This window comes from Ixodes scapularis, unplaced genomic scaffold (assembly GCF_016920785.2).
Source record: "Ixodes scapularis isolate PalLabHiFi unplaced genomic scaffold, ASM1692078v2 PGA_scaffold5__190_contigs__length_132052651, whole genome shotgun sequence".
Classification (NCBI taxonomy): domain Eukaryota; kingdom Metazoa; phylum Arthropoda; class Arachnida; order Ixodida; family Ixodidae; genus Ixodes; species Ixodes scapularis.
In genome coordinates, this window is record NW_024609880.1 from 93,188,167 (window position 1) to 93,196,051 (window position 7,885).

Here is a 7,885-nt window from a genome sequence, read left to right on the forward strand (position 1 = left end):
TAGGCCTTCTATCTTGCGAGCCTAGAGCGTGCACGTGCTGCCAAATCGCAGCGAAGTGCAACGAAGACGTGCTGGATGGCGGTCGGCCGTTCAGAAGAGGCGTCCTTCCGGTCTTAGGCCCCCAGAATGGGCAATTTCTCCCAGCAACTTGACGTCGCAACACCAGCAACACGGGCCGCCTGCGTCCACACGCAGCAACAAATTGTTGAACTTTGCCATCATTGTCGTTAAATTTTATTTTTCTTGCACTATTTAGACGCACAGCTACGCGCTATAAACGTGTTTTTATACATTTAAATGGCGTTGAGAATACTAACTAATCTTTCTGAAACTGTTGATCTCCAAAAACAATCAATTTCAAACCAGAACCAAATCTTTCGTTGTCATCATCACCGGCGCGGGGCATCACGTGAAAATATCGCGTCCCTGATTGACTGATGCCACTCCAAACTTCTTCGAGAGTCTCCGAGTTGCTCCATTGTTTCGAGCCGGACCCGATCTCAGCAATTCGTGTCGATCTGGAAAAAGGCATACCCAAGAATTACTCCGGTTGTTGTTTGCTTTGCAATCTTCTCGGTTGTATAAAAGCTGACTAGTACCTCGTCACATATTACAAATTGCTTACTTTGTACTTGTCTACAGAATAGGTTGTGTGTAATAAACTTCTAGGAGATTTCAAAACAGTCCCTTGTGTCTGTTTACCTTCCTTTCTTAAAAACAGCTAAACGATTTTTTTAAGTGTTTGCTCGATGTTTTAGACGGGTTTATCAAAGTTGAAACGCCTTAAATAAGTTTGAGATATCCAATATTATTTTATATCTAAATACAAACTCGGCGATTTTTTTTTCATTAGGATGTACAGTGTCAGTTATCAAAATATAATTTTATGAATATTTTAGTTTGGTTTCCCAGCTGTTTCTCTTTCCCAGGTATTTCCCATAGCACGGGCTTTCTTCTGAAGCAATATAATTATCGCAATAGTGCACTAACAAACAAAAAACTCAAATAAAAGTTTTACAAAACTATTAATTGCTTCTGAATTTGTAATTTTCTTGCTAGGTATGTATGGTACAAAGCACAAGCGATTTGTTTTTGTCCCTTGTAGTTTCTTCTATGCACGGTTGGGACACACGGGGCGGGGATTCAAGGTACAATGCTAGTATTCTAATATCCAAGTCATAGGAAACATTTATAACATTAAGAGAGCAAATGGCTTTACTAATGGCTGCAGAATACACAGCCAACAGTCGCCGAATGTTGGCTGGAATTATGGTTGGATAAGTGCCCACTTTTGGTGCCAATGACGGCCAATATCGACTGACGGTAGCTAGATAATGGCCCATCAATGGCACAAGATAACTGGGCCAACATTGGCTGAAGCCATGGTTGAGCAATGGCCCAACATTGGGAGGAACGATGATTGAGCAATGGCCCAACCATTGCAGCAATGAAGGGCCAACATTGCAGCAATGAAGGGCCAACATTGCAGCAATGAAGGGCCAACATTGGCTAGAACGATGGCTCAACATCGGCACCGATGACGGCCAACATTGAATCGGGTAGCGCTTCCAGTATTGTCCAATATTACCATTGGATTACCATTACCACAATTGGCTGGAACCATGGTTTAGTAATGGCCTAGCATTGGCGGTGTAGGGTGCAACGCACCCACAGATCCATTTTTCTCATCAAAATAAAAGAGATGGCACGAGGCACAGCACGCGCGCGCGCCTCGGAGAGCTCGTTCAAGGGAATGTTCTGAAGCCGCAATCACAGGCAGACACGTCGTTCCGTTGTCTCGTTCTATGTCCTCACTTTAATGGTAGGCCCTCGCGGCCCCCGCAGCTGGAACGATGGCTGAACAATGACCCAACATTGGCACCAATTACTAGGCCAACGTTGGATCGAGTAGATCTTCCAATATTGTCCGATATTGAGGCCGGTCTTTGACAATGTTTGGCCAATGTCAGACGAACATTGGTGTGTTGCCTGGGTAGATAAAAACCCGCCAGCAACCCCAAAATTGCTGAGAAAATTGCCCCGTCGGAAGCGGGCCAGCAGTGTTGCAGATATATGGAAAGGGGTTGCGGGAGTTGCGAGTACCCCTGTTTTCTCGCATGTGTGTTTCATTCATCACTGTCCCCCATTTTCGAGTTGTTTATCGTCATCATTTGCTACGACCTTATAATATACACATGTATCCCCATCCCTTCAAACACATACGGAATGCACATCGCAGCCACCTCAGCCAGCGCCCCCCCCCCCCCCTCCCACCCCCTCCAAAAAAAAAAAAAAAAAAGCCTGGCTATGCTATCACTCGTCAGGGACTATAATAGTTTTTATCATTTTGTCTCATTTTTCCACTGATTGCGCCAGAGGTCTTATATTCTGGATTAATTTTTCAGTGGGGGCGGTTCAGTTTGGACTCCGCCAACGACAGCGAGGATCTGTAGCGTTCACTTCGTGAACACCTGCAAAAACGACGCTGAGGCTCATCATGCAACAAGTTCCTCGGCGAGACGCCAGCCGAGGTGACCTGAACTTAGTGCAGACTACTTGCAGTGAACCTGCCAACAGTTTATTTGCATGTGGAAGGTCGTAGTTGATTTAACTTAATCATCCCTCCCTTGCTCCAGTATACAGGTGACCTTATCTACGTCTATTTTGCATTATCTGTACGTGCCCGGTTTTTAGTCAGTAAGAAGTATCGTTATTTTATACCCTCTGTCCTTCTGTCTTCGAGTTACATGTTTTGGTTTACTCTGTATCCCAATTTTCAGCATAGCTTGGCTAATGATACAGATACATCTAGGTGATGACTGTTTTTTACACGAACTGGGAGACATCTTTCGTGATATTTAGAATGTCCATAACAGATGATCTGCCGTGTAAGATCCCTGAAGTAGTCAGGGTTCTTGGCCCTACATATTCTTTGACAGGCCTTGCTCCTCGATCTGTGTACATCATCTCCAAGTGTCCTACCGAGCGTGCTTCGGGTCTGCGCCAATGTCACCTTGTTAAGACCACGGGAAGAATTGTTATAGTGTCATAAGACTGTGTATATTTACCCACTCATGGTTGCAATGAAACTGTCTATAAAATTGTATTTCACTGTCAACAAAACATTTCCAAAAGCGTTGCATTATGCTGCTGTACATTCCTGAAAACTCTTGTGTGTCTAAAAAAATATTGCGAAACGAACTTCATTCAGTGAAGCCACTGACAAGCATGAATAATTTTTCAAGACAATAAAAATGATTCTAACATTGGCAACATAATATGTGTCACTGGTGTTTTCTTGGTTACACTTCGTTTTCCGACTAAAATGTCCGACACAGGAAAGAATGAATGAAGCCCCCACCCAATGTTTGGAAATCTTGCATGCGGATTGGACATCTTCAACCTGAGTGAGAAACGAAGTATTTATAACTGTCCAACCAACTGAACATTGTCATGAAAATACGACTCAAAGTATGTACGGTCATCTGTATAGGAGACATTTATGCAGGATATTTAGACTAGGATAACCTCTTTTCGTTTTCAACTGTTTTGTTGCTCTTTCTGAGAGAATCTCACGGCACATTATCGTTTGAACTCGCAGACAAACCAGTCGCATTATCAGCAGGAGCAGGTCCCAGTAACTGCAATCTACTACCTCTGTGAAGTGGGACAAAAATATCTGGCGATAAATCCAGAGACTTTTTAGTGTTGTGTCGTTTACCCGCAGTCTCGGGGTTTTTTCAACCATGAATAAATCCAGGAGGTTTTTGTTCAGGTCGTGCTTTGGCATTTTGGTTTGTTTTCCTTACTGTTGAGGCAGGCTGGTGCAGGAGCAATACTACAATAGCGTTAAGAAAATTGTCGGCACAATGCTGGCACCGGTCCGCGACTTCAGCCCAGCAGAAACCTGCAGTATAGTCGCAACTGGACGCCGGGGGTCTTATCTCTCCTCGTAATCATCAGCCTGCGCCCGCACGATCCCCGACACGTTAATATTTCCTCGACATGGACGAACTCGAGCCCAAAACGTTATCGCACTCGTAGCCTCTGGCCAAGAACGTAGTTACCTCCGCCGGTGGTTCAGCGGCCGAAAAAGATCGTGGCCGTGTCCGGACGTCGTCCAACAGGACGCACGAGAACAGTGGTTCATTGTGATTCGTACTATTTATTTTAAGAGGGGAAGGCACGACGTCATTTCAGCGCAAAATATAAACAACCATCGCTCACCTGTAACGTGATCTCGTCGACGCTGTACAAGCGTAATGGCAAGGCGGACCCGGCTCGTTGGTGCGACAATCAACCGCTTCCTCGACGGAGAACGCGTGTTATTAGGGAGTTTTTCTACACCGTTTTCGCCGTCCCGTAACGTTCTCTGCACCCGCTACAATACTCGGAACTCTACAATCAAGGCCATTGGCGCGCAAGAGTACAGTATGGCTTCTTCGTTGCGGGGGCTTAGCGAAAGGGAAACGCGTTCTATGAAAACTTCCCATCGAAACTTCTCTGCCGTTTCTTGTCTCACCATGCGAAATCCTTCTCCCACGCTATCTATCTTCTCCTAAATCTCCACCGTACGCCCGAAACTCCGAACACATCCCATATGTACGATGGACACTCCGGTACGAACTGCGCATGCGTTAGCATACAAGACTCGCATATGCGCAGTTCCTAAAAGGGGGGGGGCTATCGTAGAGTCTCGGATGTGCAACGACGGTTCCCTAAAACTCTAGCTCTAATGCGATGCGACACACTTCACACGACAATGTTTTCTTTTTTGTTTTGTTTTTTTATTATTATTATTACTCCGGTGGCGTTATTGTCGCAACGAACTGAGTGCCACCCATCTGACGCCGTGCATAAAACACATCCCAAAATATTTTGTGTGCGTGTGTGTGTGTGTGTGTGTGTGTGTGCCTGTGTGTGTGTATGTGTGTGCGTATGTGTGTGTGTGTGCGCGCGCGTGCGTGCGTGTGCGCGCGTGCGTGCGTGTGTGCGCGTGCGTGCGTGTGTGCGCGTGCGTGCTTGTGTGCGCGTGCGTGCGTGCGTGAAGGTAGAGGGGCAAGGAGCATAACGCAAATAGTTCGGGCGGAGGAATTTATCCAGTCTCCCTTTTGTGTGTCCCAAACGTTCCTTTTACGTCTTTCCACTCACAATATGTACAAAAGTAGCTTTTGTCCGTTTTAATTTGTTTCTGTCTCCCGCACGTGGCCTGCGCAGCGCAGCGCCGAACTTCTGAACAGACATGGAAACCAATGTTCCGCACCAGCGGTTTCTCTGTGATCCCGCCGTAGTTTTATGCAGGAGTACCAGTATGGCCCATGGCATTACGTCATATTAAAAAGCAAATCATTTGTTAAAAAAAAAAATTAAAAAAAAAAAAAAAACATCGCCCAACGTGGGGCTCGAACCCACGACCCTGAGATTAAGAGTCTCATGCTCTACCGACTGAGCTAGCCGGGCGGGATGGACAGAGCGCTTGAAAAGTAATATATAAAACTTATCATGTACGTTTAGCTCGATTGGTGTGTTTTTGCATTGAATACGTCATTGTTCAGGCCTTTCTTTTGGGAACACATTTCAATAACAGCAACATCCTTCATTGTAGGGCGTTCTTTTGTGTTCTAAGGTTTCAGGAAAACGCACTTGGCCATGAACGTCTTGATTTGTGCAACAGCTGACAGATGGCGGAATATCAGTCCCCTCGGCGAAAGATTGCTTTATTCGTTTTGTTGTCCATTCCATATGGTTATTAGTAAGAATGAGAAATGTCACGCATCACACAGCGACAACTAGTATCAACAACAGCGCGCTATTTTGTTTTTGTTTTTTACCTCGAAAGATCGTCTGCTTCAAGCGAGAGAACCGCTGCTGCCATCCTTTGGCTGTTGTGACAAATGACGTGTGTATTTAGCAGACGAACGAACCCGAAACAAATAAGCAAACCGTATAGGGTATTTTCACTAACGTAATTTCGTCCACCATTTTGTTGTTGTGAGCCATCTGGTGTGTGTCAAACTCGAGCATTCCTAGGATTTACATGACCCACATAAGGTTATGTCTTACCACGCTGACATCATCGCAACCGGTTGTGATGTAATCCTTCAAAGTAGTAAATTTGTTTAAAAAAAAAAACTAACAACAAAATGGCGGATTGACGTCATGTGCAAACAACCTATAAGGGGAAAAGCATTTTTTTAATGTTTTGACTATTTCAAGTATTTTTCTTCGAACTACTGATACACAAGATGAACCACCTACATTTAGCAAACAAAAATCAAGCGTACTATGGTCTAATCTGGACATCCCGTTCAAATATATGCAATTCAATAAATCGAGGTGGGTTCAATATGACACCGCTGCCAGTACAGGGGGGGGGGGGGGGGGGGGGGGGGGCAGGATTAGTGAGTGTGAATACCGCAGGGAAGTATGCAGGTAACGAAGATACACCGGAGACATTTTCTTTTCTTTTTTTTTTTTTCTCTCAAACTAGCAGAGGTTCAATCGCGCTTTCGGTTCCGCTTCACGCTTTGATCAATACGTTGATTGGTACAACGATTTTTGTTTTATTTGTTTATTTATTTTGCACCACGCAATGATTATGGACTTAGGCGCATCGCTCCTGAAGATGCGGGAGAGGGCGAGCCGAAGGCTTGTGGCGCGAATCGGGCTCAAGGATACGCCTCGTCGGCACATTTGACGCCATCGCTGACTCGTCTCGCGCAGTTCATGACAACCGAAGAAAATTAGAGAAACCCCGCCAGGATTTATTCCACAATCTGAGGTTCTTTTGGGGGGGTGTGGGGGGGGGACCTTCTTCAGAAGTATTGTTGTGGACGGAGAAGACTAGAATGCACGACCAACAAACCCGCATTCGGCTCGTTTATTTAAAAACAGAGTTTTCTCCCAAATATTTATACATCAACTGCTGGGAAAATAGGAAAATGTGGCCCTTTCTTCCACCTTTTCTTCAGCAACCGCCATTTCCCCTTGAAAATTAAAAAAAAAAAAAAAGCACTCGTAACTTTTTAATAAAATAATGAGAAGTTCTAAAACTTTGGCATCTTGTTTGGACCGCTAGGGCTACTTTGGGGCTTGATTTGGGCGCAGAATGGGCGTGGCACAATGCCGAAATCATTTTTGCGACGAAGGAAAAAATTTACATTTTTGGGGAGAACATTTTGTATTGAATGGTGTCTGACAGACAACAAACTAAGTTCAGGGGTGCGAGCGTACTAATGGACATTATATGACTTTGTTGTGTTCGAAAGTGTGGTAATGGTGACCCCCCCCCCCCCCCCCCCCCCCAGTTCGCGTCTATTTAAAAACATTCAAAAACATATCATTCTTAATTAAGATACATGTGGGTCACTTTAGGTTAGCTATAGACCAACACGCGGCCCTGATGTCACGCAGCTGCGGATGCGCTGTCGACGGCAGTGCACATGCGCAGACGATTCACTTCACGCGAATTCGGTTTCTGCGCACGCGTAGTGCCCACACCTAGTGCGTGCAAACGCGGGCTTGTTCGGAAACAGCGTGTCGGTCTATAGACTTTTTCTGTGTACTCTCATCCCCAGCCACCTAGGAGGCATATCCGGTACGGGCGACGAAAATATAATCCAACGTTTCAACCTGCAAATAGCAAAAAAATAAAGGGGAGGCAAAACGAGAAGGTGTGACGGTTACGCTCATATCCTATATATATACGCACCTTTTTTTTAACGCACTAATTCGCTAATATTCCTGGACATTTTTTTTTTTATGTAGTTTATCATTGAATTCCGTGTGAGGCTACTTAGCGGTGCTTACTCTTTTCTAGTTCTCGACAGTACATGGTAATGTACGTAAATAAACTGTTAACTAAAGTGTTTTTTTTTTTTCAACC

The 7,885-nt window shown here is 44.9% G+C and overlaps 1 non-coding gene across 1 annotated transcript; it reads right to left on the minus strand.

The window, feature by feature from the left end:
* Window positions 1-5,387: 5,387 nt before the first annotated feature.
* On the minus strand, window positions 5,388-5,460 carry Trnak-cuu. Its single transcript has one exon. It is a non-coding gene; the product is annotated as a tRNA-Lys (tRNA).
* Between the last annotated feature and the right edge of the window lie 2,425 nt (window positions 5,461-7,885).